This window comes from Eucyclogobius newberryi, unplaced genomic scaffold (assembly GCF_026437365.1).
Source record: "Eucyclogobius newberryi isolate DKJ021-1_F unplaced genomic scaffold, fEucNew1.0.hap1 SCAF_16, whole genome shotgun sequence".
Taxonomy (NCBI): Eukaryota; Metazoa; Chordata; class Actinopteri; order Gobiiformes; family Gobiidae; genus Eucyclogobius; species Eucyclogobius newberryi.
The window spans coordinates 24,531,166-24,552,791 of NW_027315790.1; the positions used below are offsets into that span (position 1 = coordinate 24,531,166).

The following is a 21,626-nucleotide window of genomic DNA, read 5'->3' on the forward strand; positions in this document are numbered from 1 at the left end:
AAAATACGGGCATGATCTAAACCTCTCCTAAACTATGCAATTATTTTGACTATAGCTGGTTTTGCAACGCTGTGTAATATATTATCGCTGTGATGCAATAAATGAGAATGGAAGCACTGCTCAATGTAACGAAATCCTTTAAATGCAGAAATCTGTGTCTTCTGTCAACACTATTTAGAATTAACACCTATTTTGCACTGCATTCAATTATTGGAATAAGACTAAATAGAATACATTTATTAAAACCTCCTTTAAAGCTAATGAGTTGTCAGTCCATTGACATTTTTGGTGAACAGATTACAAAGCATCTGTTAAAGAATGTGAATCGTCAAGTCTTTCCAAGTCCAAGCGGTGTCCCAGCGATTCATGTTTTCTCGAGAAAACTGGAATAATGTAAACGTTAATTCAACACAATCACGAGACTATTTTGCACCAAACGCACACCAAAGAAAGCACCGCTGTATTCACCACGGATGTGCAAAAAGCATGTGTTTTCAGCCGCAGCGGTCAAGTCAAATCTGTTTGTGTTGTATTGTAAAAGCAGCTATTCGGGTGAAGATGAGACCGCTCTCTGTCTGCATCTAAAGAGCGTTTTATTCTCTGTGAAGCAGGAAGTGCGTGCCAGCAAAACTCACTCTGGGCAGATGGGAGTTTAAAATGAACTGGTTCTTGTTTTTCATGTCTCAAGACCTAAAAAATCTTGTACTGTGCCTTTAAATTCACTTTTTGAGGTTTTATGTAATTTTTTTGTGCATATTTTTTGGTGGATGGCACTGGATCTTTTAAAAATGAGCTTAATGACTTAATTAGCCCGCAGCCTTGGTATTATTCTAAAGATTCATCATGTCGATAGGAGTGTGCACAGCAGCAGTGTACCGCGGCGACAGTTTGGCTGTTTTAGATTCTCTAGCTGTTGTGCTTTTGCTCGCAGAACAAAACAAAGCCTCGTTCCCCGCCCCTCACGTTCATTATCTCCACGAAGCGCACTCGGCCCCATTATTCTAATGGCAGGACTCTTGGCTGTATAATTACACAGCTCGGACAGTGGATTGCGACCCCTGAGGTTTCGGGAGGCGCAGAGGCACATTCGCTCATGCAGAAGCTTTGGGCGCAGACGCTACTCCACGTTCTGATGTAAGCGCGCTATTTTAATGATGGTTTGTTAGAGAGGCGTGTAGGAGCATCTCCAGTGTTATTGTTCCATGATGTTCAGGCCAATGAGCTGGAACTGTCTCACCGGCTCCCCTCACTGACTCTTAAGTGACACTGCAGTCCGATGCCGTTACGCTCCAGCGCCATAACACTTTGTCCAGGGGAATCGGTTGTGTCAATGTAATTGTCCACAGTCATTAGGCGTTATGGCTGCAGAGCAATAGAGCTGTTGTGCCACTATTTAATACAGGTATTCAACCACAATGTTCTTTGTTTTTGTTGCACTTTTGTGTATGAATCGCGCAAAGCTGGGTGATAAAACTGCTTAATCAGGTATTCTGTGTAATACAAAACAGTGCAGTGGAATTGAGTTTTGTGTGCCCGGTAGGGATGCCACACTATACATTTTAGTGTTGCGACTATTGTGAGGAAAGAAATACCATAACTGAACAGGGGCCTGTTGTGCAAAATAAACTCAAACGACCTTTTAAGTTTGTTACAGCGGCGTTTCCCCATCATTATCTTACTCGAAGCTGTGTTTGATTCCTGCATGTTTGAGTTGATTCCGTATTGTCCTGCAACTGAGGCTCAACCAACCCCCTGTCCCCGCCCACATCCCTGTACTTGGTGAAGACTCCAGGAGCCGAGTGCACCAGCTGGTTGTAAGACTGGTCTTAAGCTATGTTTGACTTGACTTATAGTTACGACAAAGTGCAGCAGCCGGACTTAAGCCCAGGTGTTAACCTTAAAGTCCAGAGATGGCATGAGAGAAGTGCGGGCAGCGGCCATCGTGCCACAGGGCAGCGGCCATCGCACCATCGTGCCACAGGGCAGCGGCCATCGTACCATCGTGCCACAGGGCAGCGGCCATCGCACCATCGTGCCACAGGGCAGCGGCCATCGCACCATCGTGCCACAGGGCAGCGGCCATCGTACCATCGTGCCACAGGGCAGCGGCCATCGCACCATCGTGCCACAGGGCAGCGGCCATCGCACCATCGTGCCACAGGGCAGCGGCCATCGCACCATCGTGCCACAGGGCAGCGGCCATCGCACCATCGTGCCACAGGGCAGCGGCCATCGCACCATCGTGCCACAGGGCAGCGGCCATCGCACCATCGTGCCACAGGGCAGCGGCCATCGCACCATCGTGCCACAGGGCAGCGGCCATCGCACCATCGTGCCACATGGCAGCGGCCATCGCACCATCGTGCCACAGGGCAGCGGCCATCGCACCATCGTGCCACAGGGCAGCGGCCATCGTGCCACAGGGCAGCGGCCATCGCACCATCGTGCCACATGGCAGCGGCCATCGCACCATCGTGCCACAGGGCAGCGGCCATCGCACCATCGTGCCACAGGGCAGCGGCCATCGCACCATCGTGCCACAGGGCAGCGGCCATCGTGCCACAGGGCAGCGGCCATCGCACCATCGTGCCACAGGGCAGCGGCCATCGCACCATCGTGCCACAGGGCAGCGGCCATCGCACCATCGTGCCACAGGGCAGCGGCCATCGCACCATCGTGCCACAGGGCAGCGGCCATCGCACCATCGTGCCACAGGCCATCGTACCATCGCGCCACAGGGCAGCGGCCATCGTACCATCGCGCCACAGGGCAGCGGCCATCGCACCATCGCACCACAGGGCAGCGGCCATCGTACCACAGGCCATCGTACCATCGTACCACAGGGCAGCGGCCATCGTACCATCGTGCCACAGGGCAGCGGCCATCGTGCCACAGGGCAGCGGCCACCGTACCATCGTGCCACAGGGCAGCGGCCATCGCACCATCGTGCCACAGGGCAGCGGCCATCGCACCATCGTGCCACAGGGCAGCGGCCATCGCACCATCGTGCCACAGGGCAGCGGCCATCGCACCATCGTGCCACAGGCCATCGTACCATCGTGCCACAGGGCAGCGGCCATCGCACCATCGTGCCACAGGGCAGCGGCCATCGCACCATCGTGCCACAGGGCAGCGGCCATCGCACCATCGTGCCACAGGGCAGCGGCCATCGTGCCACAGGCCATCGCGCCATCGTACCACAGGGCAGCGGCCATCGTACCACAGGCCATCGTACCATCGTACCACAGGGCAGCGGCCATCGTACCATCGTGCCACAGGGCAGCGGCCATCGTGCCACAGGGCAGCGGCCACCGTACCATCGTGCCACAGGGCAGCGGCCACCGCACCATCGTGCCACAGGGCAGCGGCCACCGCACCATCGTGCCACAGGGCAGCGGCCACCGCACCATCGTGCCACAGGGCAGCGGCCACCGCACCATCGTGCCACAGGGCAGCGGCCACCGCACCATCGTGCCACAGGGCAGCGGCCACCGCACCATCGTGCCACAGGGCAGCGGCCACCGCACCATCGTGCCACAGGGCAGCGGCCACCGCACCATCGTGCCACAGGGCAGCGGCCACCGCACCATCGTGCCACGGTACCATCATGCCACAGGGCTGTGTCTGCTGCAGCCGAGCTGTGGTGACACTCTTCACAATATGTGACCAGTTTCCTAAAATCAATCTTTCTGCATGATATAGTAAAGTTAATGGGACAGCTCCATGGTTGGCCCAGGATTAGTAGCAGGGGTCTTCTTGCTATGGGGGATGAACAGTGTGACTTTGCCAGTAAATGCATAATTCATCAGAATCACACAGTGGGGGTTATATGTAAATCTGATGTCGTCCAAGCAACTGGGATTGGCCAGTTTGGTCATTTTACCAATTACAGAGTATTACCAAGCTGCTCGTCTCCCTCTTGAGTATTTTATGGATCTCATCCGAAAAAGGCCCTCAGTTTACCCTCTCCACAGGATTCTGGTTTCATGCAGAGTTCGGCCTTTGACTTGTGCTTTGAGGATTGGCTGAAACCAAGAGCATAATCTGAGCTGTTCACAATTAAGGCTGGCAAAACTGTGATGTTCCTTTTAGCTTCAAATTCCATAACTTCAATAGAGATCTCAATATTGTGTGGTTCGCTCAGAGATTATTGCTTGTGTTTGCCTTCCTTGTTTGTGTTTGTGATATCCAATTGATTAGCCGCCCGTTATGACAGCAACGCTCATTGTGTGCCAGTAATTACTCGCTGTCTCTGAGACGTGCCGCTGCCTTCTGCTCCCGTCTGCCTCTCTGAGCGCCTGTTTTGATCCAAATGAAAATACTGGGATCTGATGAAGGGGAACTCTCAAGGCCCCAGTGGACCCTTTTGCTAAATGTGGTATTGGAATGTTTTCATCCACTGGTTTTGAGTCTTTTGGTGATTTGGTGCTTCTGTGATGCTATTGATCTCGTCTTTAACTGGTGAAGCTGTTCGCCGCTTTGGAGTGGCTCTCTAAATTCTGAGAATGTTATCTAAAAACCCATGTATTACAAGCATGATTGAGCTTTAAAGCTATTTGTGTTTGCCAGATTGGGGTGGTACTGGCACAGTGTTTACAACAGTTTGATGTAATAAATATTATGACTCTAAGCTGACATAAATTACTGCAAAATGTCAAATACGGGCCAATTTGACACAAACTACACTTCTAAGCTGTAATTTTGTGTGGAATGGAACGACCCACTGCTTGTCCTTACCAAGCAACTTTATCTCCAATAAAATATGATTACTTCTTACATGCTTATATGTATGTTTTAAATTATTGGGCTTGCTTTTTGAAATTATGTTCAGTAGACGCTATTGGGGATGCACCGACCCTGCTTTTTCACGTCCTATACTTTATCATGTAATGGTATATATTATAATAAGTTTTGACAATCGATTCCAGATATATTGTCACGATTATCACAGCCAGTATAATTGCGATTAATGATGACGTCACGGAAAATATTCTAACAGAAGGGGATGTTATAGATGGTGATTATTATAGTTGTAATATTATGAATAAGTTCCTTGTTTACCCAACTATTTGTTTTGTATTGTATCTGATTCTAAATTTAAACAATGATGCAGAGGAGAACGTTATGATCAGTTGCGTTTTTCTGCACAATTTGGTGATACAATTGTGATTATTTTTGTTGGCGATTATCACAATTTTACAAAATGTACCTCAAATGATTATTGTCCACCATTTTTATTGCGATAAACTATAGTATGGTTTATTGTCCCATCCCTAACCGGGTAACTAGTTGAACGTTATCAAAGATGCCCATAAGATGAAAAAATATCTTTATTACTATAATAATAAGCTGATAGTATTGATAGGCCCATTACTGTAATTTGCAACAACTGAAAATGCATCTAAAAAGACTCTTGAGAAACTTGGGCTTCACATTTTGCCCGTTCATGTCTCCTTTTAGTTCAAATCTTTTCAAAGTCTTCTTTTCCAGGATCAGTACTGGACACCTCTGTGTAGAACCAAAAGTTCCAACTTTCAGCAGTCTGCTAATTATCTCTAAAGTCTCCTAAAAGAGAGACGTTACACTGGTTTACTCGCTTCATTCATGAAAGCCCGCTTGGCTTGAGACGCCCGTAATAATGATCGTTTTACTTCACTGTGCTTCAGTTATTTTTACAGGTTTAGCCCTGAGCCGCTGTGGGGGGTCTCCGGGGACAAGTTTCTGACTAAAGGAACCAGCGGGACACTTTTGCTGGTGAACCTAATGCCTACTATTTTTTGTTTTGTGTTTTCTCATTGAAGGAACACATGTGTAGCAAGGTTTAGCTCTGTGCCTTGACTCAAGCTCTATCAAGTTGTTGTTTTGTCATTCGGAAACAGAATAGCAACTCAAAAACAGTCTCTTTTGTAGAACTTTTGTTTCTCGGTCGATTTAAAGTATGATGTCGATTCATCCAGGTGTTCCAAAATAAGAAAGCGTCCGACTCTCGACCCCCAATGTAGAATGTAATTGACAGTGGTACTAATTTCAAGGGTCAAAAGATGGTAAATCAAGTTTAACATTCTGTATTTCAGTAGTTTATTTAGTTAGTTTAGTTAAGACTCGGACAGTGCACAATATACATTAACCTTCAGGTGAGATTCATCGTACCAGGTTATTGTATTATTGAACCTCATTTCCTAAAAATATCTGAAAGAATTGAATCAAAGAGATGATCAAATGCAGTGTCCTTTCTGTTTCTGTTGTGCATATAAATTCATATATAAATGTAATAAAGTCATTCTTTGACTTGTTGCTCCAAATGTTGGTTTACCATGACATCATCAACCGATGAATTGAATAAAGGCCTTAGTATGTTCAAGGTTAAGGTACACTTAATTATCCCCGTGGGAAAATGTGTCCTCTGCATCTCTGGGATATCTATCTGCGGATCTTGAGCCAAGCTTGGTTGTTGCCGTGGCGATCGTTAATGGCATTGATAATTCAATATTTATTGCCTTGACGAAACGGGAAAATGAGAAGATCCCTTGTCTTTGGACCCTGTTTTTGCACTTGCGGACAACGGTATCATTTAAGGTGAATTTAGTGTTTTGTGTCTAAATATCTCTGCCTGCAGGTTTAATTCGAGAGGACCGTGTATCATGAAATGGGGGTGAAGAACTGTAGAGACATTCAGCTAATCGATGAAGCCACAAATCCGTTGGGCAATAATGCAGTACTTGCTAGTTCAATTCTTAACAAAAGCCACTGCTTAAGTAGAAATAACTTTGCAGCGATATTGAGACCACAATGTTTGGGCTGCAGCTTTTTTATGTTTCAAATCATGTTTTCAAGCTTTAATATGATAACTCTCTCACCATGAGTTCACAATGCACTTCATTTCCTCTTAATATGCACCATTAAAAAGGCTTTTAATTTACCATCTGGTGTCTGTGTCTCTAAACCGTATGCTCTTACTGAAGTCCACCATTTTCTATCCGTCCAACACATGTCGGCTTGTGTTCCCCCCCCAGCAAAAACACACTCTTGAGAACCAGTCTGCCTGTGCCAGAGAGATAAGCTGCTGATTTTCTTCTACATTTGTCTTCACCTGGCTAACTAACATCCATCTGAAATGTCTCTTGTACAATAGGGAAAGGCAGACATGACCCAAATACAGTGAGTAAATTAGCTGAATCCTCTGCGTTCCGGTTTATATTTGGCTCGGCATTGCAGAGATGTATGTGAGAACGCTTTGATTATTTATGCAATTTCTCATCCAAATGATGCTTCCTCCTTGTCTGCAGAACGGAAGGGAACTGTGAGACAGGTGAGTGAGGAATTCCTGGTTGAAAAAAATCCAGAGACGAGCTTAATCTTTCAGAAGCAGACCTGCTGGCTTTGAACTCTGAAGGATTTTTGCTCTGCTCTAGAGGAATATATTAACTGTACGGGGCAGCTGCAGCTTTGACTGTCAGTTCAGGGCAAAAATATTACACTGTGTAGTTTGCATTTAAAGCACTTTTAAAGTTAAGTCCTTCATGCCATATTTATATGATTCAGAATGTTGTTCGACTACATGGCTTTTTTTATTCCTCGTCCTGAAATGGTATTTATTGTTGTTTAATTTGAATTTATCTATTTATTCTAATTGCTTATGTTAGGTTTACTATTCTATATGTATTTATGTCCTTGACAGAGTGCCCCAAGGTAGAATAAACGGTGCTATGGCTGCTCCTGGTGCAGATGGCTCCCCTGAAGGCGTTTCCTCACCTGGTTCATCGGTACTCAGCCTCTCGTATTTATGTGACTGACACTGTGGGTTGTTTTTGTTTTATGGGCGGCTTGTGGGGGGGTTGGGTGAATAGTATAATGAAGTTCCACTTTGTAAGTAAAGTTACATTTATTTACGATGATATAATATTGCATGGTTGAAACATTCTTTTTCTATTACAACGTTGGACCGAGGAAGACGAGCTGAACGCACAACTTTCAGCAAATGGAATCCATAAACAAATAAGCTAATTCAACTAAATAATGAGCTCAAAGGGGGTCTACTTGATTTGTATTATGTTACCGAACAAAATCAAACAATTTAAACATAATGCATAACTCACTGACCTCTTAATTAGATTTTGAAGCTTTAAAGAGTATTAAAACTTAATACTAAACATCAGTACAGCATTAAAATGTAATTTATCAAGCTTTCATTCAATCATTTTTTTGTTGTTCATTAATACCTTGAAAAACATAGAATCCTACTGTGCTTGTTACACATTAAATACAATATATTCTCAAATAATTACACATAGTCCGTCTTGTTCTACTACAAATAGTCACTTCCTCTTGAGCTCCATGTCGATCATGCACAGTGCGATGTTATGATGGAAAAAGCTGTAAACTGTGAGTCGTCTCTAAACAGGAAGTAGGCACCTCCGCTCCGGGGACGGTCCTTGGGATCCAGCTCTTCACAGCTGCGTAGTAGTAGTAGTGGTGGTGGTGGTGTACAGTATTTCATAAGTACTGTTTTGTCACACTTTTCTTCATTAGAATGTGTAGATGTGACTTTGTTCCAGGTTTTAGCGGCTGAACAAGTACACAAATCATTCTGAGCAGAGGTTAATTGTACTTCTTAATCACAGTTATTTGATTTGATTAGTTGCACAGTCATAGTACATATTTCTGGCACTATATAGTCCTTCTGCATCGTCCATCCAGGCTATGGACCAATATCTATGCACTTTGAACGTCGTATATCATGTCTATAGAGATGATTTATCAGGCATCCAGATTTATTCAAGAGATATACAATTATTACTTTATGTTGCCTGAACAGTGAATTTGTAGACCAATAGTGTTAAGTAATTTCCCAGGGTAAATAGTGTCTTTGCTGCTACTCCTCACCTAGCTACAATATCATTTGCACAGATCAAATACATATTCAGAAAGATGTGATGGCAATATTTCCATGGATAAATGCAGTTATTGTTGGCCTAGTCGTCAAAAATGGCATAAATTGTGAAAGAATTGCGAGCTATTTCCGTATAATATTCAAGCATATGAATGAAATGAGCTCTCCTTCAGATTAGCTTTATAGAAAAATAAATAATGCAAATTGTGCTGCAGCCGGCCGCAGTGTCGTGAGCTTGAATCTCTGACAGTTTACTGCATGTCCTACCTTCTCTCATCCCCATTTCATTCTCAGCTGTCCTGTCTAATGACGCCTACGGGCCAAAAAACCCTTTAAAAATGTATTAAACTCATCGAAGTGTATTCATTATTCTGCTTCTCGTGTGAGTGAGGAGGACAAAAAGTACATTTGAAATGGGCGACTGATGGAGTGGAAGCAGGTGAGGGGAGGCAGACCGTGAACGTGTGAAAAGATGATTACCATGTCAATTGGCTAGCGTAGCCTTGCATCGAATGTGATGTCAAGATAATGTAGTGCTTTTGTTTGTAAGCTGTAAAACGATGCTACTTTGTTTTTAATAAGTGGCATCTTGGCTAATATTTGATGAAAACCTTCTGAAATACTGCACTTTTTGGACTTTAATACTTTCCCCTCTACTTTCCCCTCATTTATTCAGGAGTGCTGTATTGCCTGAAAAGTACGGTATTACAAATATTTTTTTTTTTTGAAAGTACACGTGTCATTTTGATGCTTTGTGCGAGTCGTAAAACATCATCTCTCCACCCGTAGCACGTTTTGGAGTCTGTTTACAGTCCAGATAACGATTATTCCATCACTAAATGAGACGACCGTTATCTCAATCGATTAGTTGCAATTAATCGATAACTTGTTGCCACCCTGATTGAAACTAAAACTAAACCTTGATTTAAACCATTTCTGAACCAGGATGAAAAACCAGTACAAGCCCAGATCCAAAACCAATAACTAAAAGTCTCAAACACACTGAAACAGACTTATTCTTAATCTAAATGAGTTCTAAACTAGATCCAATACTTTACCAAAATGGGGTCATAATCGGGACTAAATCATTACTTATGAGCTGTTGTCCACACTTGACTCCAAACTGAACCTAAAACATTCTCATTAGAGGGCTTTCTACAACACCCACTTTGGGGTGTGTAAATTTAATCAAATCGAGATCCAGTCAACATCAAGGTGTCAATCATACTCAATTTCTTGTTCTTTTTCCACCCAAGAGGTTTTCATCCAGTCCAAGTTTGAAGTTCAGACTTTGAGGAATATATTTGACTCTTAAAAACTTGAGATTTTTTTTTGTTTTCAATCAAATTGAATCAGTTGTGAACAGTCGATAGTAGGAAATGGCCAATATGTATTCTTTTGAGCCAATACCAAAATTCGATATTTGGCTTGCTACAGTTGGCAATATTTGCCATTACAGATATTTAGTTTTTTTAAATGCATAGCAGGGTAAAGTGAACTTTTAACTTGTAAATAATGACAAATAATAAAAGATAATAACAGAATGTATTTATCTGGGATATAAAATAATAGTTAGTTGCATAATTGTGTAAATTATGTACCCTAGTGTTCTATTTCCATTTTTACTCATTAGTCTTTAAATATCCGATATTGCCGGAAACTTGATACATATTCAGGAGCCGATATATTGCCCCTCCCTAATTAATAGTAATAAATATAAAATTGTAATACTTTTTTGCACAGCCTTTTCCCATATCTTTAGAAACACTGTATATTGTCTAAAGCTACTTGCACTAGAGGACCTATAAGCAGACGCAATGTAGGTTTTTATTGCAGTCTGCGCTGGTTTAAAATGAAGTTAGTGTGCTGCTTAAACCTGTTTATGTGCCTGTGTTTGTCTGTGCTGTCAGACTGAGCTGCTTTTGGAGTAAATAAGGCACTTGTGCGGGGGCTGAAACAAAACCAGGCGCACTATAAGTCAAAGCCTTCTTCTTATATTCACTCCTTACACACTGCTGTTTATTTCACTTTTCATTCAAATGTCAGACACCGGTGCAGATTGAGGTCAAGCACTCGCTGCTGTTGAATCCGTGTTGTAATAAAACCGACGAGGCAGCAATTTTTGGAGTTTGTGTAAAATAAGAGTTTACTATTGCATTTTCTATAGAGCCAAAATGAGAACAGTGCCATATTGTATTCATCCTTTTGACCTGTATTATTGCAGTGGAAAGAGGAAAAACGACATTAACAGGACAAAATGTGACCTTTTTTGAATTATCTTGAGCTTCATCGCATTAAACCACATGATAGTTTTGATGTTTTAACTAATCCATTAATAATTGGCCTATTTAAATGCATGTGCAAAGTGGAAACATAGTATGCACTGTTGTTGGGATGGGTGAGGTATCGGTTCCCCAGTATCAGTCCCCCGGTATCGGTTTCTCTTTTTTTGCACTGCATCAGACAAACTGGGCATGACACCTGATCAAATATGTCTCATTGAACAGTGAACATGGAATTAGAAGAACAGTTGGATTCAAAAATGTGTTTGTATGTTTACACAATTATGCAGTACATTATTTCGTATCCCATATCATTTTGACTATAGTGAAAAGTTAATTTGCTTTAAATATTTTTTTTTGAGCCTTGCTATGGATTATACGTCACCGCAGCGAGCCAAATATCAGATATTGGTATCTGCTCAAAAATAAATAAATAATAATACAAAACAAGAATAATACAAAATAATAATAATACAAAATAATGATAATAATACAAAATAATAATACAAAATAATAATATAATAATAATAATACAAAAATAATGTTACAAAAAATAATACATAATAATAATAATACAAAATAGGAATACAAAATAATAATTGTAGTAGAGACACTACACTCCTACACTCTAGTTGAACTTTTGAATCACAATGTTTAATTTAAAGGCATGATTAAAAACAACTTAAAGTGTGGTACAAGTAAGATGGTAAATATTTGGTCCAGGATCGTTATTCTTAGGGTTTATTAAGCCATTGATTGTGTGCGTCTGCCTTATCTGTCACTGTCACACTTTTCGTATTGACAAAGCATTTGAATTGAAACATGGGCCAAATAAGAAGGTAATTAGCTTAGCGCTTACAAACATGCAAAGGCTCGAGTTTGTCTCCGTTATTGGCCAAGATAATGACTGCATTGTTTTACAAATTGAACCGTAAAGAAACGTCAGTTTAGGTTCATCCATTTACCAACTGCACCCTGTGATGGAAACGTCTATTTGAACTAAACTGTAATTTCACTTAAATGTTTAATCACCCTCCTCCGACTTGCAGAGCTTTTCAGGCACGTCACATTTGCTCAACACTTTAAAGACTTTTGCTTAATTTCTGATGTCATTCTGCGTCCGCTTTGCAGCATCGCTCAGATCTAAACGGCTATCTCCAGACCTATCAATTAAAAATGCTCTGCCAATATTTGCTTAAGATGCACTTTAATCTGGCCATTTTGCCGCTCAAGTTGTTTCCTTTATACAAAGAAATGGTTTGTGTGAAGTGAGTTTAAAGGCCGTACCCAATTTTGAACTTTTGAATCATTTAGTTAAACATTTAGCATCATCTAATAGTCCTGTCGCTCACACTGATGTTGAACCATGACAAAAAAAACTGCGTTCTGGGAAATGACTGCATAGTTTTGGTTTAATAACGGATATGAACTAGTGTCCCTCACAGTTGCTTATGTACAAAAAAGGCCTTTTAAAATACATTGGCGACATCCTTGAGTCTCATTTTATTTCACATTACACTGCCAAGAATAAACAGCATTTTTCTCAACTAGAAAAAATAAATCAAAGTCAGGTGGAGGTGGGAGGTGTATCAAAAAAAGGCAAATGTCATTATTGTTGTATTGGAGGGAGATGCAAAATTTGATTATTGATGAAATCCTCTTTAATTAAACTAGATCAGCATGATTAATCGCAAGGGGAACCACACAATATCCGCCTGTAGTTTACATCTTGTCAAATGTGGGAACAAACCACAATCAAATGCATTTCGCAACACTTTTCTTTCTTTCCTTTTTCGCTCCTGGACGAGTTTAAAATATGCACTTTGGGAAGAATCCAACCGCTAATTGCGAAGCCTGTCAGAAAAAAATCTCAAATTAGATATTTTTGGGCAATTAAGATGATTAAAAATTGCCGCAAAAAGAGCCAAGTGAAAATAAAGTTGTCTGGAAGATCACGCTAGACGATTCTGTTCAAAGGAATAAAGTGATATTTCTGACATTTTTTATACTTTGGTACTACTTTTATACCTCAACCAAGACATTTACCGGCATGTTTCAGCACATTATTGTTGCACTGTGAAAATATCCCAACTAGGGGGGGCTCTTAATATCAAAGTTCAGTGTTAAAGTTACTGTGAGGTCTGTACCGTTCCTCACTAATTTAATGAAATCATGTAGTTTTTGGAGAATAAATTGAACTGAAATGACTCATTGTTGCTACGATTCTCACAGTTTTTTTTTTTTTTTAGTTCTTAATTATATTGTGACCTTAACCGCATAAACTTGACAGTACTAATCCCTAAGATAGTTTGGGAATCCTGCTAATGGTTGCACTGGCAGTCGTTATGCAGACCAGAGTTGTAATGATTAAAATATAGACGGTGGAGTTCAGGGGTAAGTCGAGTTTCCAGCAACTAAACCGACATTATTTCGAGGGTCGGGCTCTATGGATGTTTTGTACGTGATCTTTTAAAAAAAAATGTACGTGATCTTTTCTCTGACAAATTTATTTACTAAAAGGTGAAGGATTATTCTGTTTTGGATATTTTATGTTGGTTCTGAATATAATGAAATGCAATATAATACGGTTTAAGAGGCTCAGTGTTGATTTTGATATTACAATTGAATGTACTTTAATCTTAAACACAATACAATGGTAGTTTCTTTAATGTTACCGTGACAGGAATGTTCAGGAATTTCTGTAATTTTTGAAGTATTTATACAGGTTTATATGAATGTCTCATACTAACATTAGCATCAACTAGTATGTATTTAATGTTTTTATTACAATATTTATATAATCTTTTAATTAGTGATGTTTGTATCTTTGGTTTCACGTTCAGACCCTCTGAATATGTATGAGTTTACATGGCTGTTCTTCTTTGTCTACATCTCTTCATTACTTTCTTTTTTATGGAACAAAGTTATGGGGAAAAAAAACATCAAAGTACTTTTTAATCGTCCCAGAAGTCCAAAATGTCCTCCTTTAGAAAATGGAATATTAAGGAGCCAAACAAATGAGAAGAATAAACCTTGAAATGATGACTTGTTTGCATTTCTGCTCGGAAACAACAATGTATTCAGTCCGTCTTTACAGCGTTCATCAAGGTTTTACCGCACACACATTTGTAATATCAGAAAATATCTTTGATCCTTCCTTACTCTAATTGAATGAGATGATGGAAGGAACATTTGCTCATTTACCAGCATCGTTTGGAATAATTACAGTAAATGGCAAAAATGAAAAATTCGCTATTGCAAAATGATGACTGGTCGAATCAACAAGAAAATCCCATCATTCCTTGCAGCGACATGTATCGACCTTTAAGCAACTGTGAAGAGCACCAACGTTTTATTTATATTAGAAAGGAACACAGCAGATCTTCATATCTTGATGCTTTCAGAATTGGCATGTGAAGATAAGATATAGTTTGATGTGGCATTTGCATAAATTAGCCGCCCTGGTGCTGGTTCATTTTCCAGCGTGACATTTTGCTCGTTTAAGAGAAGACTATAGCGCTGCTCCGTCTCTCTGATGGAGGCGGTAAAGTGCTCTCGCTGTGCAGGAGAAGAGCCCGCTAAACACTGAGCTGTTTACCTGCCGCGGGGAAGACGAACGTTTCAGAGATCCTTGATGGTTCACCCGCAGAGAGAGGAAATAACACCTCTAATAATGTAATCAATACTGGAGACAGGAAACACAGGCACTATTGGAGTCCACTTGACCATGTTAATGAGGAGGCAGGTACAGGAAACCGCTAATCAGACTTTGATTTGGAGAGTGGTGCAGCCTGCTGGGGCCAGGATGAAAGAAATGACAGACGACTACCTTAAGAGAGAGCAGACGTCTTCATACGCAACTGACGACGCAGAGCTGCCAAGTCTGCTTCTTTTATAGCCACTTTGGGCTTTTTTCTTTGAGTTGTCGGGTTGTAGTTTTTTGGGCTTGAACCAAGAAACTAGTGATGGAGCGCCCCCTGCAGCTCCCATGTGGAAATAAACTGTCAAAGAACCGACCCAAAGTAATTATTGTTTTATTTTCTATTGAAATAAGACACACTAAAAACATTTAATGTTGCAAAATATGATAAAAAGCCATTTTTTCCATGTATAATTGTTGCAAGGCTGGTTTTGTGCAAAGAAACAGCAGGGGGCGATGACGGGCACCTCAAACGCCCCAAAATACACATTTGACCATCACAGGAATTTACAAAGACCATTAATAAGGTAAAATGTTCTCTTCCGCAGCACAAGTCTAACCACTTCATTTTTGGGGGGGCTTATTTCCTTTTGTTTGGGCTTATTTTCCTCAGGTTGCTTGTTTTGGTCGCTTGGCAACTCTGACTACATGTTCAATTGGCAAATCTTTTGTTGGTTGAGAAGTTGATTACTTGGAAGACGTCTGTTTAGTCCTGCTTTGACCTATTTTGTTTGTAATTTCCTATAAGCAGTCAGTAAAAATAAAGTAATGTGCAGTAATAATCTCACAACGTGATCAATTTAAAGTCCATTTTGAGGATTTCACACTCTCAGAACTGTGGAAAGAGTCAGTTTTCTCCATTGATCACATTACAAACCATTAAATATTCAGTTCCATAGAAATGTATGATGTCTTAAACCCAGCAATATTGTCCATCCCTCAATTCTTAAAGAGGGGCTGTATCTGCTTGTTTTTGGTCATTCAAATTGTACTTGTCGAACGATGCATCTTCTGTGGTGATATTGCGTATCGTTGTATTTGCAGGGTATTGTTTTGCGTCTGCTTGCACACATATTGGCTCGTCCCTTCCAAGTATCGACGCACATGTATTAAAATCACTCAAACGGCAGCCCCGAGCTACATTTCCTTCCGGAGGCGACAAGGGCAGGAGTATCCGCACTCGGCCGGCCGTAAAAACCCCGGTAAATTGGTTCAGTGGATGTGATTTGACAGTCAGCGTAGTTTTCTTTTGTGGGCATTATTTAAATTCAGTTTAAATAATGTTTCACTCTGGCTGGCTTGACAGCTCGTGAATGGCCCAGGTGGAAACGGCCGGGCAGCTCAACCTCTAATGGAAGACCTTTTGTGATGGACTCTTAACAAGGAAGATTTTTGTTCTTTTTTGTGAGCGCAGCGTGCTCAATGGCCTGTACTTCATCATCATACATTTTGAGAAAGCTCCCTAAAAGCTTTTGGGAAGGAATAAGCACTACCTCAGAACCAGGAACAAGTATTCAGTTTAAAGAAAATCCCCTGCAATCTACTAGGAAAGTGACAGTTTGCCGAGTTGTTCTTTTGGGTGAATTACCTGTAAGAAAAGAACCTGAGTGTGGCAGCATGACTCCAAGATCCATGAATGGACAAAATAGCCATTTAGAGTGATCAGGCGAAGAGAGTTTATTTTGGAAGTAAAGCTCATTAACGGACTCTCCTCAGGACTCTCTTCTGGGGCTCTCGTTCGGGATGAAAACCATATTGTGTTCACTAAAGTCCATTTGAAAACCATGACCCTCACTTGAGCTGCACGTCTTCATTTCAATGTTTCCGTTTTGCTTTTTGTGTTTAGATTTGTCGTATATGTATAAAAAGCTAAGATTTTTTGCACATTGTAAGCAAATCCAGGAGCATTAAAGTGCATACGACAGTCTCATATTTTTATACCTATGACTTTATTTGGTGGCATACGATAAAAAGTTATTTCAGAACATGTTTGTAGCAGTCTGAACCACTAAGTCATTTGATAATTACCCCAACTCAAATTAGCACTGTCATGTTTCTGTTTGGGGTCTGCCACCTGCTTGTCTCCGTGGAGATGTTGGAATTGCATTTTTCACAGTATGGCATTTAAACCATCTTGCATTCATTCAATTCAAAGTTCATTTTCTTTTTAATTGCTTTAAAAATACCTTGTGAAACCTGCGTTCGTACTGTGAGCAGGGTCAACTCTCCACAGATCTGACCTGTAGCTGGAATCTATGACGCACATGCCTAGTCGCCGTGGAGATGGTTAATTTTAACACCGTACTGTGGGTCGTTCCTGGCAAAGCAATAACATCTCCATAGAGAAAAGTGAAAAGCTACAATGTGAACCGTGAAGTTGAGAAGAAATATCGAAATATGGATTATGTCAATTGTTGTTTTGAAGAAATGCAAAATTAGAATATCAAGTTTATCATCTACTAATATAAATGACAAAAAATGACCTTGAGACGTAAACCTCTGGTGAAAGCTCTCAAACAAAGTGACATTTTTAAAAGTTTAAAATACAATGTGGTTATTTTATGGTCCAGTCAACCAAGACATTTACAGACACATTTTCACAAATTCCTGATGCTTTTTAAAAATATTGCTTGAAAATCGTTACTGAGATGATGGTATGAAAAAAAGAGTTGATTTTCATTTTTGTCGATGCCTTAAGTTCAGTTTAGTTTAGCTCCCGAGTTACGCTGTGAGGTTCTTTTTGCATTTCAGTGGCTTTGTTGTGACAATCAAGAAATTATCCATTTGCTTTATATTTCTGGAAGATTTATGTAAAACCACAATCAGGTGTACCATCCTGATGACATAAAAAGCAGGATATTTCAAGCGCTACAGAGCTCGTCTTGTTCTTATGCCAGAGCTACAGTTTAATTCAGCATGGACTGCACTGGGTCTGTGTGAAGTACAAATGAGGCGCAGGTAACGCAAGGTAAAACCCGCCGTGAGTCACTGCCGCTTCTGCTGTAGACTGTGCCCTGGGGTGGTTCACTTGTATTATCTAATTGCCCCGAGGAGCAATGGGAAGTTGTTGTTCATATTAGCTTCGGAAATAGTTTTTAAAAGCGCCTGCTCACGACTCTTTGGAGATTCAACCACAAGAGAAGCTTCGAGTGGATTTGACTTTTACTGTTCACCTTTTCAAATGAAACCGATCACAGACGGACGAGTAATGTCTGTCCGAAGTTCACTCTACCCCAAAGGAGACTGGGTGGTCCCGGCCGCGGAGGGGTGCAGCTCTGGGTGAGGTGTGATGTCAGCGATGGAGGACGAGGAGCCAGAAGTCTGCAGTGATAAATGAGCCGGCCTTGATGCCAGAGATTTAAAGTGCAGTGTCCCGTTCAGCGCTCGACATGCCGCTATGACTGCCTCCACTGAGCCGGAGTACAGAGAGGTTCACTCCATGTACCTCCTAAGTATTTCACTTTCAATGGATTATTGATGTGCAAGGCCCGGACAAAGGACTGCGCTTGATTCACTGCAGGATTAAACCAGATCTAAACACAAACCGAAATGAAAGCAGCACGCTATCAACTTTAATGATCGTTTAACCTCACAACAATTAATGGTGTCGTCTCATCATTAGTTTACCCAGCGTTGTAGTTTCAGTCAGTTTTTAACAGGAAGTCAATGGAGCGGTTTATATTTCTGAGCCGTTTTTTTAACAAAATGTAAAATGTTGATCTACTTCTGTTATTGTTCAATACAAAGAGCCTTGAGAGCTAGATAAAAAAAAAAAAAAGTATGTTATGTCTCTTTTAAGGAGACTGCAATGTTATGTGATCAAAGGCACAGAATTATAGAATACACTGCCAGAGTAGAAACCGTGTTAACTATGAACCTTCAACAACTTTGACATCAAACCTGCCATGCACACGTAGATGATGTTCTTGGGCTCGTTGTACTGTAAAGTCTGTTTTCATTGGGATGTCTCAGATGTGTCGTCATGCTGTGTCTGTTGTCTTGTAGGCTTTCATTTTTGTGTCTTGTAATGTCAATTTATGCGTCTGTTTTTGTCAGTTCATTGTTTTATTTATATTTTACCCGCCTTTGCACCACATTGATGTTGAAGCTGCTTGCTGACACATCACGATTCATACGCACTGTTCTAATTCACAGAAATAAATGCATGTATAAGGGGATTTACACAATCATTACGGCAGGACTAAACCTGGACAGAAGCAGTGCTAGACCAGGTTTTACATGTCCTAACCAAATGGGAAATGGTTGTCTATAAAGTTATTTCAAACTTCTTGAGCGCATAATCACAGGTTCTCATGTCACTGTAACATTCTTGTCATCAAAAAGCATATTGTTAACGTTTGAAACATAACTGGTGGTTGGTTGGTTCAAGTTTATCCGAACATTCCCCATTCAAGTGTTGAGGCTTGTAAATTGACAGCGGTACAGGAAAAAAAAAACATCCATGTGTCTATATAATGGTCTATATCCTGCCGCCAACGCCAGATTGCATTTCTTCACTTGGCGGCGGTTATGGGAATTCACAACATTCGCGTTTCTCGTCTGGAGTCATTTCTGAAGATGAGTTGAAATTTAGTCTGTGAGACATGGACTCTGCTGCGATCGCGACATTGGCCCTAACTGTTCAATCAGTTGTTGCAATAGCAGAAAATGAAACTAACCACGCGTGTAAAGCGGCAAATCAATGTTTTTTTTTTTTTTTTTTTCACGAAGACACTTGAGAGAAATGTGTGAAATGTGAAAGTGTGTCTGTGGAGGGAGAACGAGGCCACGGCAGATGAACCGCAATGCTTTCAGTGCATCCTCTGCTCAGTGGGAGCTCGTGATACTTACTCAGTCTGATTTTCTGAGTGTCCGTCTCTAGTGCAGATGAGAAAGAGCAGAAACATGAACAGCTCTCGGCTCAATTTTACTCTCATTTAGTTCTGCCCGTGGATCTATAATATGAACGCCATCTGTCTGCAAGTGAGTTTGATGAGTGGCCAGCATTGCACTTCAGGCTAAGAAAGATTTCTCCCTGAGAGCACCAAGCGACCATGTTTGGCTGACAGCACATGCACCTGCAGCTTTCACAAAGGTCAGATTTTTCAGGGATTCCTCTCCATTTCCTCTAGAACTTGAAAGTTTAAATGCTCAAAGCGCCATGGACGGCTGTGTAACCCTTAGCCTGCCTCGCTCTCGCCGCCCTGAGCAGCTCGGTGGGCAGGGCTCGGCTCGCACTGAGGAAGTACTGCAGAAGCGTAGACAGTATTTGCTTGCATCATGCACCAAGCACGGGCCATCTTCAGTTCCTCTTGCAGATCTTAATATACTTCCATTAGTTTAAGGTCTTTCTTTAATGCGGTGAGATTAGACAAAAAAATATATTGTTGTTTGGAGAGGGCAGTATATTGCCTTAATACTATACTACGATTTCAACTGTGGCAATTATTATTATGGAAAAAAAAAGAAAATCAGAATAACGACAGAATAAGACAAATGTTCAAATATGTCTTCAAACGTATGAATTGAGGTTTAATTATCCAACAAATGTGAAGTATCTGTCAAATTGATGCAAAAATATCACCTTATTCCTTTTACTTGAACTTTTACAACATAACAAACTATACTTGTTATTAAAATGTTGCATAACTTCAAAACAACACTCACAATATTATCTACATTTTTATATATCCCCCAGCCCTAATTCCCATCTTGTTTTATGCAAATAACACGCGTTTTGCCCTACTGTTGTGTACCTGAAACACATAAGGTTGATGTCCTCTCTTGTGTAGGTAATCGTCCTTCAGTGGAGCTTTTCTGCTTTTCTGCTTTAGGCTCCGCGCTTGCGTCGCTCCTACACGCCTGGTGCTGGATGGGCCTCGAAACTGAACAGAACCGCATACCGTAAAGCGAGCAGCCTTAATGAAACGTGCTGCCGTGAAAGTGTCAGAAAGGATCACTTCGTCGTCGCCCGGTTTCTCTCTCTGTGGCTCGACGGTCATGTTCTCCTCAGTGTCGGCGCTTTAGTTCATCGTCCGATTCTCCCTCCGCTCACTAAAGACGCAGCGCTTTGGAGATGTGAGGAGGCCACGGCCAAATTATAGTTTTTTTTTTTTTTTAAAGGAGATAAGATTGACTCTGAACACTCGTGATAAGTTTAATTTGCAATCGTTTGAATGGTCGCAATTACCAAATCACAAAGGCTGCAATTATTTGGGAGTTCTCACTGGGTTTCAGATTAGGGCTGTGCAATTCAAATAAATAAGATATCCAGTCGTTTCAAATAGTCAGCGATCATTTTTGTCAGTCATCTCTGTCAGTGAAGGTTGATTTGAGTTCAGACTTGAAAGGAATTCAGGGTGAAATGGCACTGATTTAAACTTCTATATGTATTCCCTGTTTATGTTCATGAAATTGATATTGAAAACCACTTGTGTTTGCTCGGAAAAATTTAAATAGTTCATTATCAGAATCAAAATGACTTTTATTCATCATTTTCGTTGGAGAAACTAAGCCGACCAGCAGAAGAAATAAAGTTAAAGCTCTAGTTAAATAAGTATCACAGTAAAAATAAACACAATCTCTCTTTTTGTCAAACTACATTTCAGAGTGATGAAAAATTGCAAAAGACCATTTAATAATTCAAAACAAAACATTAACTTTTGTACGATCAGAGTCCTCAAAATAGCGTCCTTAAAGGTAAACGGTATGTGGCTGCAATCCATTCCGTCGTCTGCAGAGAAATAAAGATCCC

At 41.2% G+C, this 21,626-nt stretch overlaps 1 protein-coding gene across 1 annotated transcript in view; it reads left to right on the forward strand.

The window, feature by feature from the left end:
• Window positions 1-21,626, forward strand: part of LOC140362046 (dolichyl-diphosphooligosaccharide--protein glycosyltransferase subunit STT3B) — a 140,882-nt gene that overhangs the window by 31,771 nt on the left and 87,485 nt on the right. The window lies entirely within an intron of this gene.